The sequence below is a fragment of the Dasypus novemcinctus genome, chromosome 19 (assembly GCF_030445035.2).
Source record: "Dasypus novemcinctus isolate mDasNov1 chromosome 19, mDasNov1.1.hap2, whole genome shotgun sequence".
Taxonomy (NCBI): domain Eukaryota; kingdom Metazoa; phylum Chordata; class Mammalia; order Cingulata; family Dasypodidae; genus Dasypus; species Dasypus novemcinctus.
In genome coordinates, this window is record NC_080691.1 from 57151717 (window position 1) to 57173480 (window position 21764).

A 21764-nucleotide genomic window follows, 5' to 3' on the forward strand; every position below is an offset into this window, starting at 1 on the left:
GTAGGAAATCCTTTGGAAATTTAAACATAGGTCTTAGTTTCGCTGCAAAGAACCATCAAATATTGATAATAATTATATCAATGTGTGGATATGTCTATTAGTGAGTGATTTCCAGAGAAACAGAAAGAAAAAATATATGCCCAGTTATATAAAAGACAGATATGTATTTTAAGCAAATTGAATAAGTGATTGTGATTGCAAGTCTAAATTCCATATGGAAAGCTGAATACTATAGGGTGGACAAACTATATTAAGAATGGTGTTGAACTCTTGGTTCCAAATTTCTTAGGGAAGTCAGCAGGCTGAAAATAACCCACTGAATGTACTGGGGGACAGTGTAAACTATAATGTAAACTATTATCCATACGGTGCAGCAGTGCTCCAACATGTGTTTTGCTGAGGGACAATTGTGATTAGTAAGGGAAGAAATTGTAATATTGATGTGGAGAAAGTGGCCATGGTAGCTGCTGATGGTAGGGAGAGGGAAGAAGAGATATGATGTGGGTGAATTTTCGGGATTTGGAGTTGTCCTGGGGGGTGCTACAGGGACAGATGCTGGACATTGTGTGTCCTGCCATGGCCCTCTGGGAGGAATGGGGGAGAGTGTAGACTACAACGTAGACCACTGTCCATGTGGTGCAGCAGTGTTCCAGAATGTGTTCACCAGGGGCAGTGAATGTGCCATGATGATGAAAGATGTTGTTGATGTGGGAGGAGTGGGTTGTGGGGTATATGGGAACCTCTTATATTTTCTAATGTTACATTTTTTGTGATCTATGTATCTTTAAAAAAATACAATTAAAAATAAATTTAAGGAAAGAAAGGAGAGGTTTTAGACTTGATGGAGAATGTCTTCTACTTCTGGAAAACATAGATTTGTTTATTTGTTGCATTTATTGCTTTATGTTTTGAAGGAATAATATACTTAAACAGTTAGTAGAACATAATCATACATACAATATATAACCACAGCAATATCTTGGCCAGGGTTTGAATAAACAATTGAGCACCAGAACCGATCCAAGTCAGCACCTAAAATTCACAAGCACAGGCTATCCTTTGTCAAATTTGAATACAGAAGCATCTACATAGAACATAACTTCCAAACAAGACAATAGCAATGTCAAACTTACTCTTAACATGATACAACTCTTTTGCATATAGCCAATGATACACTAACCCTTGTCCCAGAAGAGGATTCAAAATCTTGGGTGATATGCACCCTTAAACTTGATCATTTTAACTTAAAATCCTGTGAAATAAAATTTATACAGCATGCACTATATGATAAGGAAAAGAAGGACATGAAAACAAAGATATAAGAACTCACACACAAAAAGCATATCCATAACATATTAAATAATATATACTAACATTTTTAATACCCATTGCTTTGACTTGACATATGTTTGCAGTTGGTGCTTAGTACTACCATATCTCACTGCCCATTCCCTTTGGCTTCAGCAATATCCTTAGGTTATTGTGGTTATGTACCCAGTAAAGTGACCTAAAACCCCATCCCTTAATGGAATGAGACATTTAGTAGTCCTCTTTAATTGGGTTGTTTTTCATTAGTTTTCATCACAGAACATGTTAATACTAAGAGACACACTCTCTGAACACATGTATTCAAGACATCCTCCCACTTATTTCCAATATAATAAAGCAGCCCAGTGTCACTCTGGTAATCTGAATCAATTCCTCAAGGCAGTACAGTAACTCCCTTTTTGATGTTAATTTGGCAGAATTATGAGCCAAAGTATGCCCGGTAACAGTCTTAATTTCCAGTTCAGTGGAATCCTTGCTACATTTCTTGGGGGGAATATTCTTCCCTGTGGAATTAAGAAGTCTAGACCAGCAGAGCTTAAGGTCACAGAGAAAAGAGACAAACACTTCACTAGTAGATTACTAGTGGCCAATTATTAGCAGTGTATCTCCTATTTTCACACTTAGATTTATGGGCCTGTGAGTTCTGGCTCTGGGAGAAAGAGGATAATATATTGGATGATGATTTAGAGTACGTGTGTGAGTGTGTGTGTGTCTTTGACATCTCAAAATATTAAAATTAAGAGTAGCATGTGCATTCTCAGAAAAGTTACTCTCGAGCTGACTTGTGATTCAGATCCTTGGGGATTTGGTCATATTTACATTGTTGCTCCTGATGTACATGGTGCTTGTAAAAGACTTGACAAACTGGGGGTCAAATTTGTGAAGAAACCAGACAATGGTAAAGTAGAAGACCTGGCATTTATTCAAGATTCTGATGGCTATTGGATTGAAATTTTGAGTCCTAACAAAATGGTAACTATTACTTATTTTGTGAGAAGACTTGTTTTCAGTTTCAATGAAGAGATTATAGAGGGAAAAATATAAAGCAATGTGGTTCAAGATCTTCAAGTAATAGAAGCATTTGGCAGAGATTGATCCTTGTCCCAATTCAAATTATTCTTAAATCAATTTCATTTTCCTCTATCACATAACTATAAAGCAATGCTTTATCATATGCTCTTGAATATAATTCTGTAACTTTACCTTTTAAAGTAATAATTAGAACTGTTCTCTTCAGAGTCTCCATTGACCTTCATCTGTCTTCTAAATATGACATCTCCTCAAGCCTTCTTTTGAATCTTCATTTTCAAAAAAATATTAACTGTGTTTTTGTTGTGGATATCTTCATGCTTTTTTGTCTATTTGAAATTGAGCAATTTGTATGTGTGAGTGTCTGTGTGTGAGAGAGAGAAACAGAGAGACTGAGTGACTGCACATGCACATATGTGCATACAGTTAGCAAAAGAACATTGGCCAGACACTGCAAAGGCAGATACAGGCCACTATATAGCCTGCCATAAGCTACAGAATGGAGTGGGAGAAAGTGTAAACTACAATGTGTATTATAATCCATGCTCTGGGGATATCTTCTGGGGTTTCATTCCTCAGAGATAGCTTTTCCCAAAGGAAAGCAAGGAACACTGAACAAAAATGAAACCTCATGTGTACTCTGAACACTATAATGTACTTATTTTACAAAAGAAAACGTGCTCTGGGAAGCAATTCAGAATCATGCTGACATGTATGCTGATAAAATATAATTTCTTTTCATTTATAAAGTACTTCCAAAGTTCAAGGACTGATTTCATTTCCTTTATGATGGGGAGGAGGATGAAGAGAATGTTATTTACTGGATATCCAGACACTGAATTAGGCTATCACATATTTTATCTCATTTGATACTCACAACTATTATATATGCGAATCTCCTTTATTTTAAATGTGTTTCTGTAACCTAAAGCTTCTTTCAAAACACAATAGAAAAAAAATAAGACTTTGGGGAAACATGCTAAAGAAATTGGTAATATACGCAAAAGATAATCTATCTTCCCGGGTGAAAGAATTTACTTTTGGTTTATTTGGGGGGGAGGTTCTTTTTGCTTTGTTTTGTTTTAATAGAATAATACAATAATTACTCTTAATTCAGAAAAACAAATGGTTGCAGGCATAAAAAATCCTTACAGGCTTACTGCTGTTCAGAATGAACCATGAATTCATGGTATCCCCGAGTTGGCAGTTTATTTGAAAAAAAAATCACCCCCCCTTATAACATTTTCCTCCTTGGCCCTCATTTCTTAAGAGAAAACTTTACAAAACTGGGGAGGAGGAATATAATATCTTAGCAGACTGACATGCTTTTAGAGGAGCCATGAATACTAATGACTCAATAGCCCCTTGTTTTACTCCTGAATCAGGCAAAGAGTAAACTTCAATATAAGAACTTGTTTTGTTTACATCAATATCAGAACACTGAATTATTACAGTGCAGTGGTTATAATTCTTTACAGATTATTCTTACTCAGGACACTAGACAAACTGAAATCACCCAAGTGCTCACAGACCTGGATAATTAGTGTCAGCAGTTGCCACCTAAAAACGGAAAACTGTTAAGGCTTTTCTATCAGTCAGTCTCTGACATCAGCAGCTTCCTCTCCTGACAGCAGGATGTTCTGCGTGGCGAGGACACTTGGCACCCTCACTTTCAGTCTTGGTCTTTCTCTTCATCTAAAAGGACGGAACAGATCCCCAACTTTTTAAATTCTTCCACCAGTTCCCACCAGGTCCCCGTTCTCCTGCATCTGTAGAAGAACGTCACAGTGCGCCACCAACTCGCCCTTGAGGTGCACCTGCAGGATGGTGGGCCAGATGGACTAGTCTTTAATGCCTTACAGGAGCTCGGGGTCGTCCAGCTCATTGTAGGCCGCGTAGTCGAGGACGCTATGCAGCCCCCGGATCTACACCTCGGCGTTGCTGAACCCTCACTAGGGCTGCTACGGGGTCTCCTAGAGGAAGACCACCGCCTTGTCCTTCACCAGCGTGGCCAGTTGCTCCAAGGAGGCACAGCCGCCGCACGCGCTGAAGCACGCCCCCGCACCCGGGTTCCCTGAGGCGGCCAAGGACCGCTACGCACCCACAGAGGAGCAGGGTCGCTGTCTCTTGGCCCAACGAGCCACTCAATCCCGCAGGCCCGCTGGAGCCCTACTTTTGTCCCGGACCTGGGTTATTTGGGGGGAAGGTTCTGATTGTAGAAAGGTTGCAATGGTGGCAGGGGAGGATCACAGGGGCAGGGTGTTGGTGATGGTGATGGGGCAAGTGTAGGGAGGAGTGCACCTAGGGCATGCCTCTATGGAATATGAATGTGTTCACGTGATCATGGAGTATTATCTCAGTAGATAGAGAACCACACACAAGGTGATGGAAAATTGAATTCCTGTCCTGGGGTGTCCTGCTACATTCTCTAATACAGTGGCAAGAATCATTAGAGTATATATACATTGCCTAGTGATATTAGTCCAAAAGCCCGGCCCTGGATATTAATGCTTGTACTTAGGTGCCTTGTTCTTGTAATACTGAAACTTAGCCTTGCAATATATATTGCCTAAGAGTTACCTACTGAAAAATTACTTGTTGCTCATATGTAAGCTCTCTTTGAGCCAGGCTCAGCAGATAATCCTAATGCCTTCTCCCCAGCACGGGATATTACACCCTGGGACTGGTCTCCCTGGCACCAAGGGATTATTGCCAAATGCAAACTATTAATATCAATGCATTTGGAAAACAGACCTTGAGGAAAAGGGAGAAATATTAAATACAAATGAGTTATTGTGGCTAAGAGTTTTCAAAGTGAGTAAGGAGGTCATTCCAGAGGTTATGCTTGTAGGGTCTCATTGATTGCCACTGTAAACAGTATCTCAAACAGGGGTGTTCCTGATGGCTCCAGAGATATCTAGACACTATATACAGGGCAGACTACCCCAGGCAATTGGCACCCAATCAGTGGGCCCTACCTTGGATAATATGATAACCTGTCTCCCCAATATACCAAAGTTAGACTCATTTATAATTTTACTAACTTGGTTCTTCTGTCCCTTTTATTTGAACCTGTAATTAACACTATAACCATTAAACATATATCTCAGAAATTTAAAACTTTGGGGTCTTGTTGAGCCCTGAATCTCACCAGAATTGCAATATCTACTGTCAACTTTTTAGAGCTCATTAAAGAAGCTAATGAAACAATGATTAGGAGCAATGCCCTTCCAAAAAACAGAGCGTCTCCAACTGCAAGAAGTCAGTTCCATCCATATGCAACATGTGATCTATGCCCTCTCACAGATGGTAGGAGATTGGGCATCACCATCCTCAATTCTCAAGTTTGAGAAATGAACAAACATAAGGATGGAATGCAACTATTGACCAAAATAGATTCATTACTATTCTAGTAAGGGAAGAACGTTTTAACATTGTTATAAAGACAGTGGTCACCAGAGGTTCTGTGGGTAGGGAGAGGCCAGAATAGGTGTAGCATGGGGTCTTGGGGAATAATGGAATTTTTCAGCATGATATTGCAGAGATAGATACAGGCCATTATCTGTTTTGTCAAAACCTATAAAATTGTGCCGTTGAAAGTGTAAAACATGATTAAACTAACCATGGGTAGTAGCAATGCTTCAACATTTGTTCTTCAGTTGTACCAAATGCATCACACTAATGAAAGATGTTGTTAAGGGGGGGAAATTATGGGAGAGGGAGGAGATGGGGTAATATAGGAAATCTAATATATTTTCAATGTAATATATACATAATCTAAATCTTTAAAAATAAAGGAAAATTTTAACAAAAAGTTATAGTTACTTGCAATCTGTGTTAAAATTAAAACACTATATATTAAAATTATATATTTAAAGAAAGAATAGTTCAAATATGTAGGATAAATATTTTCCTTTAAAAAAAGATTCTATTGTTAACTGGCATGTCCTAAAAGAAAAGTGTAAGAGTTTGTTAGGGAAAAAGTGAAATGTATAGGTCAGTAAATTTCATTTTCTTTATGAAAAACAGAGCATTAGTGTTGGAATGATGAAGTTGAAATAAAATATTTTATCTTTCATATTCTTATATGTTTTAACAGTTAATTTTGTAAAGCAGTGACAATAATAATTCACTGAATATAGCATACAGTTATGTGAAATGAATGATAGTAATCTTGCAAGGGAGAGAAGGAAAGAATTGAAAGTATTTTCTTATACATTATCTGCAGTAGACATAAAATGGGATAGTAGTATGTGAAGGTAACTCAAACTAATTAAAAATGTGTGTTGTAAACTCAAGGACAGCAATTTAAAACAATTTAGTTTTCATTGTTGTGATTGACATGTTATTGATATGCTGATATGTTACTTATTGTGACTGATATGTTAGTAGGGAAAATGTAATGGAAGAATATCCATGGAATGTTGTAGAACTCTTACTGCTGCTTAGCTGAGAACTTTTCCAAACCAGTCTTCTAAGGGAAAGCATGTAAATCTACCTTGCAAATTTGAGTAGCAAAGATTTTATTTTTATTTTATTTTCTCCATAAAGTCAAACATATGATGATATCATAGAAGTTGTAGAAAGAGGGAAGCAGATGTGGTTCACGTGATAACGGCTCCCTGGGTTAAATCCCTGGGGCATCCTGGTGGAAAAGAAGAAGAGAAAGTGTGCCTTGTGGTGACCAGTGCCCATGTGATAAGCTGATTGCCCATGTGTTGAGCTGAGTGCCCACATAAATGCCTGCATGGCGAGCCAAGTGCCTGCATGATGAGTCAAGTGCCCACACGCATGCCCATTTGGTGAGCTGAGTTCCCACGTGAGTGCCCACATGTTGAGCCAGTGTCCACATGGTGAGCCAAGTCCCTATGCAAGTGCCAGCATGGTAAGCCATGTGCCGGTTTGGTGAGCCAAGTACACACATGAGTGTCTCCATGGTGATCCATTGCCTGCACAAGTGAGTCATGCAGCAAGATGATGATGCTATAGAAGAGAGATGAAGCGGAGAGTCAAGGTGAAGTGCAGCAGAAACCAGGAACTGAGGTAAAGCAATTGACAAGGAAACTTTCTCCACATCAGAGGTTCACAGGATGAATCCTGGGAAATCCTAGAGAAGAGAGACAAGAAGAGACTACAAAGAAAAATAGATACAGAAGATCACACAGCCAATGGACACAGACAGCAAAAACAGTGGGGTGGGGGAGGGGAAAAGGGGTGGAGGGAAATATAAAATTAAATCTAAAAATAATTTAAAAAAGAATGATTACCCTGGATGGCTGTATCATGAGGCAGAGGGAAGACTCAGACCCTGACGGGAAGTCCTTCCCTAGTTTCCCTCTACTTGTATCCAGTGTGCTGAACATACCCTAGAGGCTAGACCCATTCTGATATTCCTCCAATTATGATACTGTTTTCAGAGCACATATATGGGCACCCTAAGATCTGAGAATGCTCACCAACAACATCCCCTGACTCAGCCAATATTTGGTGATTTAAGTTTATGAAAATTGTAGCAGAGATGTAAATTATAGTCCAGACACTTTTAGAATATGCTTCAAAGTTATTTATCTTATTTTTGGCACATGGTGCTGAATATTACCCTAGGGATTAGACCTAAGTTAAATTGAGTTTGAATAACATCTGTGTTGAGAAAAACTTGAAGGTGTTGGCATTCTGCTATAAGTTCTACATGAATTACAAAATCATTTTTCATTGGGTCCTAACTGGAAAACCTCACGTTAATGGCTAACATTATACTGGTTTTGTAGTGGGACATATTCCTGGACCAGATAAATGACAGGACAATTTAAACATCTCAATTTTCTAGCAGCTCTTAAAAGTTCTAATTGCTTAATCTTGAAAAGCACTATGATGAGGCTGGGGTAAGTCTGGAAAAGAAATGAGGGAGATGAATATGTAGGTAGTTCTTTGATATTTTACATTTTGTATTTTCACTCATTAATGAGAATGAACTCAAATGTACAGAAATTCTACACACTTTACCCAGAGAATCAATGTCTTCCAACGCAGATACTGCCCTGCTCATCTACATCAGTTATCCTGCATTTGTCCTAGATGATAAAGCTCTGGTTATTCAGACATTTGATAAAGAGATTAGAAAATTAAAAGAAAAATATGAATTTAAGTGGTTCCTGAGAGCTGGGTATAGCACATCATTGGAAGAACCCAACAGATGCTACTATGAACCAGCTGAAATTAAGTTGTTTGTTGGCAACATATGCAAATTTCCAATATTTTTCTTTTCATGATGATTGATGGGGTTTTAGAGATAATCTTAGATAAATAGAGGTATATCAGCAACTTCTGACTCCAGTAGTTCAACAGACCACAGAAGGATATCCTATAGTACTAAAGTATTATGTATCACCTGACTTTGTAAAATATGAAAAATAAAACCTACAAAGTCAAATGTGATTTCCTAGTAAATGTGACAATGATGGAAAACTCTTTCTCTGGCAACAAACTCTTTATATCATTGCAAAACTCTTGGCCAATGAATTAATACATCCCAAAGATATTGATTTAATCCACTAATATGCCCCACTACAAAACCAGTATAATGGTAGCCATTAATGTGATGTTTTCCAATTAGGACCCAATGAAAAATGATTTTGTAATTCATGTAGAACTTGTAGCAGAAAGCCAACACCTTCAAATTTTTCTCAACACAGTTGTTATTCCAACTCAATTTCCTTAACAGGTACACCATATTCAAATATGGTATGTGCCCATGAAAGCTTATTTCCACCTATGTATCAATGAAATTTTAGAAAACTCCAGAAGGCCAGAAAGGCCCAATTGCTGCCTCAGTATATATGAGATTTATTGCCTTCTAGGAAGGACTGTGATTTGTTATTTCATCAACATTGACCTAAGTGTCTCAAGATATTTTACTGCTAATGGATGATATAAGTAATGCCCTAGAGTTCATTAGCAATCTTGGAAAATGAATGGTCATCTACTTTTCCTTCTTCTCATTTAGGAAGACAATATAAGAGGTTGCTGTTTCAACCCTATATTAGAAATGCTGTCAGCCTTTAAAAAAGGAATGGTTGTAGTAGTCAAAGTTCATGTTCATTGTCTACACACAATAATATCTCGATATGTAGATCCAGATATTACTTGACTTCTTAAGAATCAGGGATATGGACAAACTTCCAGTATTTTAGAGTCTGAAACATCTAGAAATTCATATACATTCGAAAGTCAAAAGACAAATCAGAACCCCCAATGATCCTGAACTAGAAGAACAGCCAGATATCACCACTGCTAAATGTAAAAAGTAAACCCACCTACAAAATTATTCAAAAACTGAACAACTGCATGTGTCTGACAAGTAAAACCATACTTTGGAATAAATTGCTTGAAAGAGAATACACCAATTTCATCACAAAGAAATGCACCATTTCTGCTCACATTCAGAGAGTATATAGAAGACCTGGCACCAGAAAGCTTTGGATTGCCATGTACCATGCAGCAATTCTTTTAAACAATGTAGTGGGCAGCCTGGATCCATCCCTTACAAATGTATTAGCGCAGGACAAAAAGGTACTTATAGGTACCTTTGGACATGAAGAAGTTATCTCTAATTCTTTATTTTGAAGAGGGATTAAGTACTATCTATTATAAGTGTAATAATACCTCTGATATTAGGGAAGTGGTCATCCAGCCAGAACTGGTCATCCATATAGGTATTGAATGGTATGCTGAATTAAATGCAATTTGGGTTGATAATCCAGGCAATGGAGTATAAGATCTGTGACAGAGAAAAGACAGCCATAGAGTTATATTAGCTGTCACTAGTGAAGTTAAATAGCTTTTGTTGGATATTCTCTAGCTTAACAGAATGGAAGATGTTGGCTGAACTGATTGATGTAAGATCAATTGGCCTTTGAATAGAACTCCTGCTGGATTCTATGACAGAGTGGCAGATGCTGAAGTGCGTGTCCAATACTTTCACTGTATCTGGAAAGCATTTATCACAGTAACCAACCCTCTCAAATATGACCACATATGAAATGAACTTCTCTCTCCTTGCTGAAGATATTTTGGAAAATATTGAACAGTCAAAGTACAGACAGATCTTCATGGAGTAACTAATGGTTGTAACCATTGCACTGAGCTAGAATTTCAAGACATAATATATCTAGACAACTTGGTGACAGAAGCATTTTATGGATTTGAAAAAGTTGGCCGTGGGCGAATGGAAGTGGAAAAACATGATGACATTACTTCCTTTTTTAACACACCCCAGCCTGCCCCCAGGAAAAACAGGAACATGCAACTATTTGACAAAAGCTTTGATGAAATTGCAGTTGGAAGGAAAAGTCAATTCCAAAAACATTGACCCACATCTAGTTAGCTAATTTGGAAGGTAGTAGAGCCTCTGTTGAGACACTGAATAGAAGTGTAAATCTTTGTTGAAATATAATCAAGGCAACCATTATTGACTTGACTGATCATGCTGGTGAAGAGTTTGCCATGCCCTTGGCAGAGTTAAGGAACCTCATTTACTTGTCATAACCCATCTATTGATAAGTGCTTTTTCTCAAGTAAAACAATTCTCAGGATTATATCAACAATAATAACCTTCACTGTAAGACAGAAGAAGTTGTGGATTGAAAATATTGAAAATTCCCCTCTCTATTTTATGAATATGAATCTTTGCTCTTTGTACTAAATTCCCACCTCCAGTTAAAATGAGTTGGCTTACTAAAGAAACCAAGAGGAGATCTAAGACTCCTCCTCTTGTTCTTGCACTAGGCTTTGAGTGCCCCCTTGTGATGCAGAGGCCTCTGCAGCATCCCTCCCATGCCCTGCAGGGGAATTTGTGTCTGGCCTCACCCAGATATTCCCTCTCTGTGTTTCTCACACGGAAGTACATGGTTGTCTCCTCAATTTTCATGTTGGTCATTTCAAGAGAAATTGTGTGCATAGGGTTGCCCCTAGATATTGTGAATCTTTCTTAAACTGATGGAGCATAATTTAAATAATTTTATTTGGTTGACTCAATAAAACTACTCCCCTTTTTCCCTAGAGACTGACAGACACAGTTCAGAAAATATGAATTGAAGGGCATTGCAGGAGACGCTCAGAGGACCCCCCAGGCTGCCTCCAATATGTTCCCAAGTCCATAAGCTGTACTCTGCATAGGACAACTGCAGGCGCAGAGAAAACAGAGTGAACAACCCATTTAGAATAGTCACAAGAGCCTAATGAAGGAGGGACATTACATTTGACAGTGATAAGGAGGAAAGTGTCAAATAGTGCAGCCACCTTGGTGGTGGGTACTGAAGAATGTAATAGATATGGGGCAGGCTCCTCAACAGATACTTCAGGGACAGGTGTGCTGCATTGCATTAACATGGGAAAGGGGTACATTTTTATTTCTCTCTTGCTGTGTACGTATCTGATGTGATCCGAGGACTCCTACCATCGATGCCTCTGAATCTCATGGTGGGCAAGGGGGAAATTATTCTTCATACTTGATGTGCAGCATTACACTGCCCACCATACTTCTTTTCCTAAAATGTGGACACTGTCTCTTATGATTATGACATTGGGCCTCATACTCAATTAAAGCCAGTAAGGAAAAGGGCAGGGACATCAGGCAATATCTGAGTATTAGTTAGGGCTACCAAGCACTGAAATGTTCATAAAATTAGTGTTTTGTGAGTGTGAAAGTCAATTTAGATGTCACACATGATCAGGGATGGAGCAGGAAATTTCAAATGTACTGAGCTCATGTTGTCACCTTGTCCCATATGTGTCCGAGATGTGGTCAACACAAGGCGTCTCTCCGCTCCACTCCCTGTGCTTTGTACAAAGTGGGAGTTGAATGTTCCCAGATCTGTGTAAAGATCCTGGTTGATACCTAGTGACAAAATTGTGATCAATACCTTATCCTGCTCCCCCTTATTTCTCTTCATGCAGGCACAAGTGTTCCCATGATATAGTGACTCACTGACACTCTGGGAACAGTTCACCTGGAATGAGTCCACATTAGGAGGGATCATTGCTGGGAACTTCACTGACAGCATGACTGTTCTTTCTCAATGAGAATTTCCAATTTCCCTCTATCACAGTAAAGAGAGGAAGAACGTAAATAAAACCATAACCTCAAGTCCAGGGAAACAGGGCTTCAGTCATCTGGGACTTGGGAAGTTTTTCTGCCTCAGACTCATTCAGTTTATTTATTTACAGAATAGAGATAATTATCCTAACTGCCTCACAGATCTATCATGAGTGATTCTTTAAAAAGGTGTCTCTGAATAAACACTTCAAATATGGAAGATTGTTTTGGAAAGTGAATGAAAGAAAGAATGAATGGGCTCTCTATCTGAAGAAGAGGCAAAACTGGACTCTTATTGAGTCCATTACTGTGCACCAAGTCTTGATATTTCATTTGTGGAAGGCACTGCCCTGCCCTCAGCAGATGATGGGAAACGTGAGGAAACAGACACAGATTTCTATTAAAGAGATGGCAATTCAAGTTTTAAAAATGATATAAGACAAAATTGTTAAAATATACCTGCAATAGATTGAATCATGTATGTCAGGAAAGGCATCTGCTGAATTTTAATCCACATTCCTGTGGGTGTGAGTTCATCTCTAAATAGGACACTTTGAAAGTGTATTATCCTTTATGATCTAATATCATTTGAGAATAGGATCTTCTAAGATCTTACTTAGGCATAGACAAAATGAATGATGAAAAGTTTTAATTGAAATGATGGGAGCCTTATTAAAAGAGGAAATTCAGACATGACAAGAGGAATGGGAATATAGAAACCAGTGTAAACTGTTAACTAAGTCATAATGACAGAGAAAATGTCATGTGACTGGGGAGCAGAATTGAAATTGAAGGGACTCAAGCATTGTGGCAAGTAAGAAAGAAAATACCACAGAATTCAGGAAGAAAGCATGGTCTTGTTCTTGACTTGATTTTGGACATCTAGCCTCTGAATCTGTGAGCTAATAAAGTCCTTTTGTTAAGCAAAGTGGAGCACAGCATTTGCCATAGTAGCATGCAAACAATGACAGATATTAGTCCCAGAAAGAGGGTGTGCCGCTATTACATAAACGTAAAAATATGGAACTGGCTTGGAAACAGTGAATGGATATTTGATGGAAGAATTTGGAGTTTCTTGGTGGGAAATTCTTGGATTGATTTGAAGGGAATGTTGGTAAAGACATGGATTTAAAGTCATTTCTGTAGAGTTTCAGATAAAGGTGAAAGAAGAAAAGAAAGTTGCTACCTTTATATAGCATATGTAGTTCATTATAGATGAATGTTGATAAGAATGTGGATGCTGAAGGTAGTTCAAGTGAGGCCCTAGAAAGAAATGATGAATATAATATTGGAAACTGCAAGAAAATTGATCCTTGTTATGAAGAGGAAGAGAGTTTAATAGAAGTGTGCACTAATGTCCAAAGGGAGGCAGGACCTGAACATTCTCACTATATCCAGGTAGTCTATTCTGTGACTTGGGCCAGAGGTGGCTCTTAACAGCCTACAGTGTGCTTCACTGAAACGATTTCAAAGAGAACAGGGCTACACTTTTGGCCTTACCCGAACCATCCTTTTCTATGGAGAGTAGAGTAGGAGTTAGGCATCAAATCACCCATTCTAGAGGAATTTAAAATTGGAAATATATCATTTTTTCTGAAGACATGGCCCCTTCAAATCACATGGTAAATCAACAATTTTTTTCTGAATTTTTCAAATTTAATCGCTCTTTAAAAAAAGATATAGGGATCAAAAAATTTAAATTAAAAAATATAAGAGGTTCCCATATAACCCACACCCCACCACACTCCACTCCTCCCACATCCACAACCTCTTTCATCATTGTGGTATATTCATTGCATTTGGTGAATACATTTTGGAGCACTGCTGCATCACATGGATTATAGTTTACATTGTAGTTTACATGCTCCGCCAGTACATTCAGTGGGTTATGGCAGGATATATAATGTCCAGCATCCATCCCTGAAATATCATTTAGGACAACTCCAGATTCCAAAAATGCCCCCACATCACGCCTTTTCTTCCCTCTTCCTGCCCTGAACAACTACCATGGCCACTGTCTCCACATCAATAATACAATTTCTTCACTTGCTAGAGACAAAATAGTTCTATAGTAGAATACCATAAGTCCAATCTAATCCATGTTTTATTCCTCCATCCTGTGAACAATGTGATGGTGATTTCCACTCCACCTCTAAATTGAGTGGGGGCTTATATCCCACATGGTTGATGAATGTGATCTCCTGCTTGCAGTTGTAGGCACTGGTTTTGATCATTTTTCAAGAGCTGAAGGAATGCCAGAATACATGGAAATATACACTTTTTCTCCTGAAACCTCCACATAGGAGACCATCAGGATGGTTTCTGCAGCTTTTCCTTTAATACAAATTCTACAAGATCATATAAGGCAAAATACGATTTCATGGACAGACCCTGATCCACCTACCCTTGACAATTCAATCAGCAATGAGAGCTGAGCCCTGTTTTCACCCCCAGAGCAGGACACCTGCACAGTCTGACAAACTGTCCACTCCACTTGCCAACAGACCTCTCTATGCTACTCAACTCAGCACCCCCCACGCATTCTGCACAGTGATGGCTCTTCTTTATGACTGCTTAACAAGAGCAAGAAAGGAAATAATTTGGTGGTGCTCTTTATATATGACAAGAAACTTTTACATTGCAACATTTTTGAAAGGCAAAGTTTGCGAATATACCTAAAAAACAAAACAAAAAACTGAGGGAGCACTAGTTAAATATGATGCTAAACTGACCCTCTCCTGTCCTTGCTAAAGGATGATAAGTAACATTTTCCCATCATCGTCAACCAATCAATATCGAAGACATCACATCTGCATTGCCATAGAAGAAAGCAGCTAATCTAGTATTTCCTACATGAAATGATCACACCTTGCCACCAATAAATGCAGCAGTTAGCAGTTAGGCAAGAAAGGAAATCTCTCAGTGGGGCAACTCAATATCCAGATTTTCTATCAGATTTCCTATGATTAAACATTCTCATTTAGGAAACAGTATTTTAAAAAATAATTTTTCTTTTTACCTGAAGCATTGTGGAAGACATGAAAATTGCCTCTTACTCTCAGTTCCGTGCATGAGGAAAAATGGTATTATTTTCCAATTAGACAATGGAGGAGAAATAAATGAATGAGGATAATCATAGAAAGGGTAGGGAAGGAAATCCAGATTTCTAATTAATGCTGGTGTGGCTATGATTATATCAGAGAAAATCGATACCAGGCTAGTTTGTATTGCCAAAAGAAAGAGAGCTATTTTGCAATAGAAAAAAAAAAAAGCAAACACATGTGAATGTATCAATAGATAGGGTAATTCTAAATTGGTATGAAAGATACATAATATGTAAAGTAAAACCAGTATAATTAACCATTTTAACAGATTACAAAAATTAAAATACACAGTCAAAAATCCTGAATGGGCACTCAATAATATGAGAAATACATTCATAACCATACATGTAATAAACTAGCAATAGTATAGCAATTTCTTTTAACATAGCAGCATTAGCAAAATTATATAGATATTATCATACTAATGGTGAGAAACTAAATGCTATAAAACTAAGATAAATGTCAAGGAAAGGATATATGTTCTTAATATCCCTATTTAATATAATTCAATATGATTAACTCAATATTAAGTTTTAATGAATGCATCATGACCTGCAGGGCTGACTCTGTTGATGTAACTGTAGACTGATAAATGAGATGTGAGAGGAGGGCAAAGAGTCAGAATCCCAGAGGAGACTTAGGTCAGGTTTTATCAAAGGAGGAGGAAGAGGTAAAGAGATCCCAGGAAGTAAATTCACTTCCTTGGAGATGTAACCCAATAGAACTTAGAACCCTGGTAACCAGGAACCCTAAATCTAGAGACAGCCCTCCAGCCAGCTCACTTAAGCAGAGTCACTTGTGAGAACAAGATGTCTTCTTGTTTGCCTGTTTCCCAAGGCTCTTGCCTCAGGAAAACCTGATATCAGGGCATTTCCAGTGCTACAGACTTTGCCTAAACTCTTCCCCAGAAGACTGGCCGTTTACCAGGACCCAAACATAGCACAGGATAACACAGAGTAGGGGAATGAGGACAAGGTGAATACTTCTGATCCTTTCTGGGCAGACTAACAACAATTTCCATTCTCAGCATGTGTATGTGGAGGTGAGAGAATGAGGAGTTGACAGGCCCTGGCAGGATCACATTTTGGGGAAGATAGAAGTTGGTGGGTATATAATGTTCACAGCCAGAACAAAGCTGCCAGGACAAGGAAAGGAATGTAGGGGTGGTGATTACCTGCTTAGATATTCATTCATTCACAACTGTTATCCCATTTCATCATGATCTAGAAATTTGTGCAGAAATATTTCTCTTCATAATGAATGTAGCAGAACATCATAAGGTGTGGTCTTCCCTGTGCCAATGGCCTGTGGCCTGATGCCTCTTGACTTGGCTGTGGAACAGTGTCTTCATAGACCTCCACCAGCAAGTTGGTGAGGAACTGGACAACAGACATATACACCACCTCCACAGGTAAGGATCAGGTGGAGCACACTGCCAACAAGTGTCAATGCAGCCTTGAGGTAACAGTAGGTGAAGAATGTTTTCTACACACAGGGACAAAGACAATCAAAGAGTAATCCCCAGACTCCACTGTGGTAAGTCCCCAGGGCCCCTACCAGGGCTTCCCTGATTATTGATCCATGGTCCCACGCTGAAAGTCATCTGGGCTGACATCATTCCCCCATTTCCATGGCCCAGTCCCTGCCCTGGCCAGGTACAAAGTCACTTTTCCTATGTTTATAGAAATACCAGAAAATGGGCTTTTACAGTGTTTTCACTTCAGGTTAGACCATGAGTGTCTTTGTAGTTTGCTACACTTTTGATTAAGTTAATCACCCAAAACTAGGTATGCTGTGCTTGATTGTCTTTCCATACTTTCCCCAACATTACTAATCATATTTAACAGGAATGTATTTATGGAAATAGGGTTTGTGGATAATACTATACTATGTCTCTGTAACCTGCCATGCTGAGGAACATTTCACTGGGAACCCTCCAGGCCAGGTGACTGGGCTGTGTGATGTACCAGAAGAGAGACCTCTTACCACAGAGAAAGCCTCTCACTGCTGATGGCACTTGATTCCTTTCTGTTGCCATTTCAACAGTGCTGAAGGAGATACCATATGTGCCTTTTAATATTCTAATGCTCTTCATACACTCAATATAGCACCCTAGGTTGCTAGGTTGAAGGATATGCATCCATAAAACCATAATAACTAGAGCCAGATAAATTTTTAAAAAGGGCTGTTTCTGTTATCACCAACAGTCTGTATTCTGACAGCCATGGGTATCATTTTTCTTATTTTCTCAATCTTGTGTCAGACAGCAAATGGAATAACCTGTCCTTTCTTTGTCCCAACCTCAGTGTGCAAATGAGTTAGCTTTGATTTAGCCAAGACTTGTGTTGTAGAATAAGACAAAGCAGGGCAGGTTGGAGAAGTTGGTGGGATACTGGTGCCTACTTCCAGGGTGGGGCCTTCTCTTTCATTACCAACTTCTTATACAGCCACAGAGACTTAGCCACCCACCAACAGATGCTCAATCTGATCTTCACATGGTGAGCACCTCATGTCTCCACAGCCCTGACTCTGTCACAATGAGTCTTTGTAATATCACTTCACTTTTTCTGAGCCTCAATTAGCTCCTCTCTGAAATGGGATAGAGAGATGACAAAAGTCAAAGGTTTATTGTCAGGATTAAATGGGATAAGCCATGGAATGTATTCAACAAATGCCTGGCTCTGGGTTAAGGGCTGCTGGAGTGCTGTGCTTTTTCGTATTTACTGTTTTCCTCTTTCCTATGAAGAAGCACACTGACTCACCCCACTGACACTGTGGCCATTGTCAAAGCTATTTGCATATTGGTAAAGAAGAACTGAGTTTTCATAAAAGACTTTCCCTTAATTGGTGCAGTTCAAACAGGGATTGCTAGGTACTGGCAGAGGTGGCCCAGGCACTCTCAATTATTTTGAAGGTGCTAGTTGGGGCCCGTACATTCTATAAATATATACAATATGGTGCCTACTATTTTCTGGCATTTTGAAAGTACTAAGCAGAAGTCATTGAAAAAATGAGACAAAATTCCCTGACTGCCCAATTGTCATTCTAGTTAGGAAGTCAGACAGTAACAATACTCAACAAAAGCAGGTAGTGAAAACAGGATATTAGAGGAAATGTCACCCAGCTTCCTCTAGATATGAATGCATTGTCCTGAATAATGAAAGGGATGATGGGCTACTGGAAAAACTGAAAAAATGAGTCGACTTGGGTCAAGTAGGACGGTCCCTTGTTTCCCACAGGACAGTGGAGAACAGTGTTAATTGGGTTTTGTGGATCAGGAAACACTGAGCTGAATCCTGGGTCCCACATACCTGATTATCCTGCTGGAGGATTGAAGCCTGGGGATTTCACCCTGTAGAAGGAACGATGTTAGAGAGAGAGCTGTGGGTGGGCCCTTGGGAAGCCAGGGGAGCAAAAGGGGTCTGGGATCTCAGGAACAGTCATGTAAAGAATCCATTTCCACCACAACTCATACTCAGCTCTTGCCCCACCCAGCCTTCCCCATCCCATGATCAAGGGACTAAAAAGGGAAGTGTGGTGAGCAACCACTCAAAAATCTTCCTCCAACTCTCACTGAGGGTGCATAGCTGCATTAAGGCTGGGGAAGGCTTTGTTTCCATCTATCAGGAGAATAATCTCAGTGGGAAGCAGAGACTCACACAAGGCACACTGTACAATGTAACACATTGTGCAAAAGCTACATATTGAGGTACAAAAAGTGTCACTGAGAGCTGAGGCAGGAGGACAGATTCTGCTTGTCACAGCCATCAGATATTTTTGGAGAACAGTGCAATAAGCAGAGCAGACACAGCCCCTCTCTGCCTTCATTGGTTTGGTGTTACTGTGAGTAGAGGGACTAAGGAGTACATCAGTCTTCCCTGAAGAAGGGCAAAGATGATAAGGTTAGTGATTTAGAGCCCCTAAAATCAAGAATTTTGCTAGCTTTCTGTTCAGTGACCATGCCTGTAATATCAGGACAACCAGAGTAGAATTGGGTTTCATGTGTGGGGTGGAGCTGGCCTTCTGAAGGTCAGGGTCAGGCATTGGGACCAAGTCCCTACACATTTGCTCAGTGTAGAGGAAAGGGCCAGTCCTCTGACACTTTTTTCCCACCTGACGAACCCTAGGTCCATCTCCTCCATCTTTTGCACCTAGCTTTATGAATTCTCAGGATTTCTGTCAGATTCTGGACTTTCCCAGCCTCAGTGTGTTGGTGTCCTACATATGGCTCAATCTGCCTGGATCAGAGCTGGATCAGGTGGCCTATCTTGATATATATCTAGAGCAGTCAAAGTCCACACAGGCAAAGTCAGAAGGCCATCAGGACTGGGAGTTGGTGCCTGTGAGCAGGTGATAGAGGTGACTGGGGGTATAGATATGAGCCTGTTGAGGTTTGTGTTGGCCAGGAACAAATAGTAACTGCAGGATATTCATCTTGTGGACTGAAGTCTGGGTGGATTTCCTAAAGTGGTGTATTTCAGTTTGGGTTCTTCAAGAGTAGTGGAATATTTTGTGTCTTTGCAGGGATAATGGGATGGCAGTCATGTGGGTGATCTTTGCTCCACTTGGAGCTCAAGCGCCATCTCCACAGTCAAGCCTCATGCAGCCCTAGAACTAGAGTTCCCAGCACCACCCCTGAAACCAGATGCAGTCCCTGGTTTGAGGCAGCTCAAGGTTTAGAGGCAGCTCTAGAGTCAGCCTTAGTGTCAGCTCTAGCACTTTTTCTGACAGCTGCTCAGATCTAGAGAGTGAGGGAATCTTGCCTTCTCCGAGCCTCAAGCCCTCCCTTGAAAGAGGAGAGAGACCCTCCGCTAGGGCGTGATGAAGGCTCCAACTGCTCCTGTTGATGTCTAATCCCAGAAGCTGCAAGTGCCAAGGGCTGCTGCTTCCTGGGCTTAGTGGGGAAGGAATATTTGAGGGACTTGGGAGAGTGAAGGGATTTCTGAATAAAAGGGAAAAAATACTAATCACTTGGGTAGGGGCTATTTATTGTTATATTTTTCTTGAATTTCACAGGATGAAGGAATAATATATGGATTAGAGTAGACTTACTGATATTCTACTATAGAACTATTGTGACTAGTATTGGAATAAATTGTAGCATTGATGTGGATAAAATGGCCACGGTGATTGCTGAGGGCAGGGAAAGGTAAAAAGAAGTGTGATGTGGGGGAAATTTTGGCCCCTGGAGTTGTCCAAAATGATATTGCAGAGACAGATGCTGGACATTATATATCCTTCCATAACCCACTGAAGGTACTGGGGGAGAGTGTAAACTACTATGTAAACTATTATCCATGCAGTACATCAGTGCTTCAAACTGTATTCACCAAATTAAATGATGAAAAGAGCCACAATGATGAAAAGAGATTGTTGACATGGGAGGAGTGGAATGAGGAGGAGTTGGGGGTATATGTGAATCTCTTATATCTTATATTTTTTGAATGTAACAATGTAACATTAAAAATAAATAAATAATTATATCCCAGAACCATAAAAAAATAGGAAATGTAAAAAAGATATACAGTTCATGGGAAGGAAGGCATATAACTTTCATTATTCATTTTCACAAATGACAATCTTGTAAAGGAAAATCTTAAGGAACATACACATTCACAAACACGTTAAAAAACTAAGATTAAATGGACAAGTTCTGTTAAAAAGGATACAAGATCAAAATATTAAAGCCAAATGTATTTTTACAAACTTGCAAATAACCTTGAAAAAAAATAAGAAATAAAATTTACTATAGCAACATGAAGAATATGAGCTAGGAATATATGTAACCAAAAATGTGAAGCACTTTTCAATCAATTTTAAATAAATCTATTTAAAAAATATTCTTGAAAGAAATTAATTGTAGGCTCAAGTAGTTGGATAGTCATCAAGTGTTCAAGGATTGGAAGACTTAACATTCTTAAAATGTCATTGCCACCCAATTGTTCCACAGATTCAAAACAATTTCTACCAAAATACCAGCTACTTGTTTATTCAGAAATTAACTAACAGAAATAATTAGTATGGTAATTCAAGATGTGGGTATCCCAGGGATTTCCGACTAGAAGTTATTGGAGATGATATATCCAAGCATGAGACTCACTCTGTTTCTAATTTATAAATCTGAGCATATGACTTTGTATTTCTTATTGTTTCAGGTGACCTTTCCTAGATCTAACTTCAGGAATTGGGTCCAGGAATAAGGAGCCCTT

General features: G+C 39.2%; 1 pseudogene; it reads left to right on the forward strand.

Moving 5' to 3' along the window:
* Positions 1 to 2076: 2076 nt before the first annotated feature.
* LOC101429534 (phosphorylase b kinase regulatory subunit beta-like) lies at positions 2077 to 10745 on the forward strand (annotated as a pseudogene).
* The last annotated feature ends 11019 nt before the right edge of the window (positions 10746 to 21764 follow it).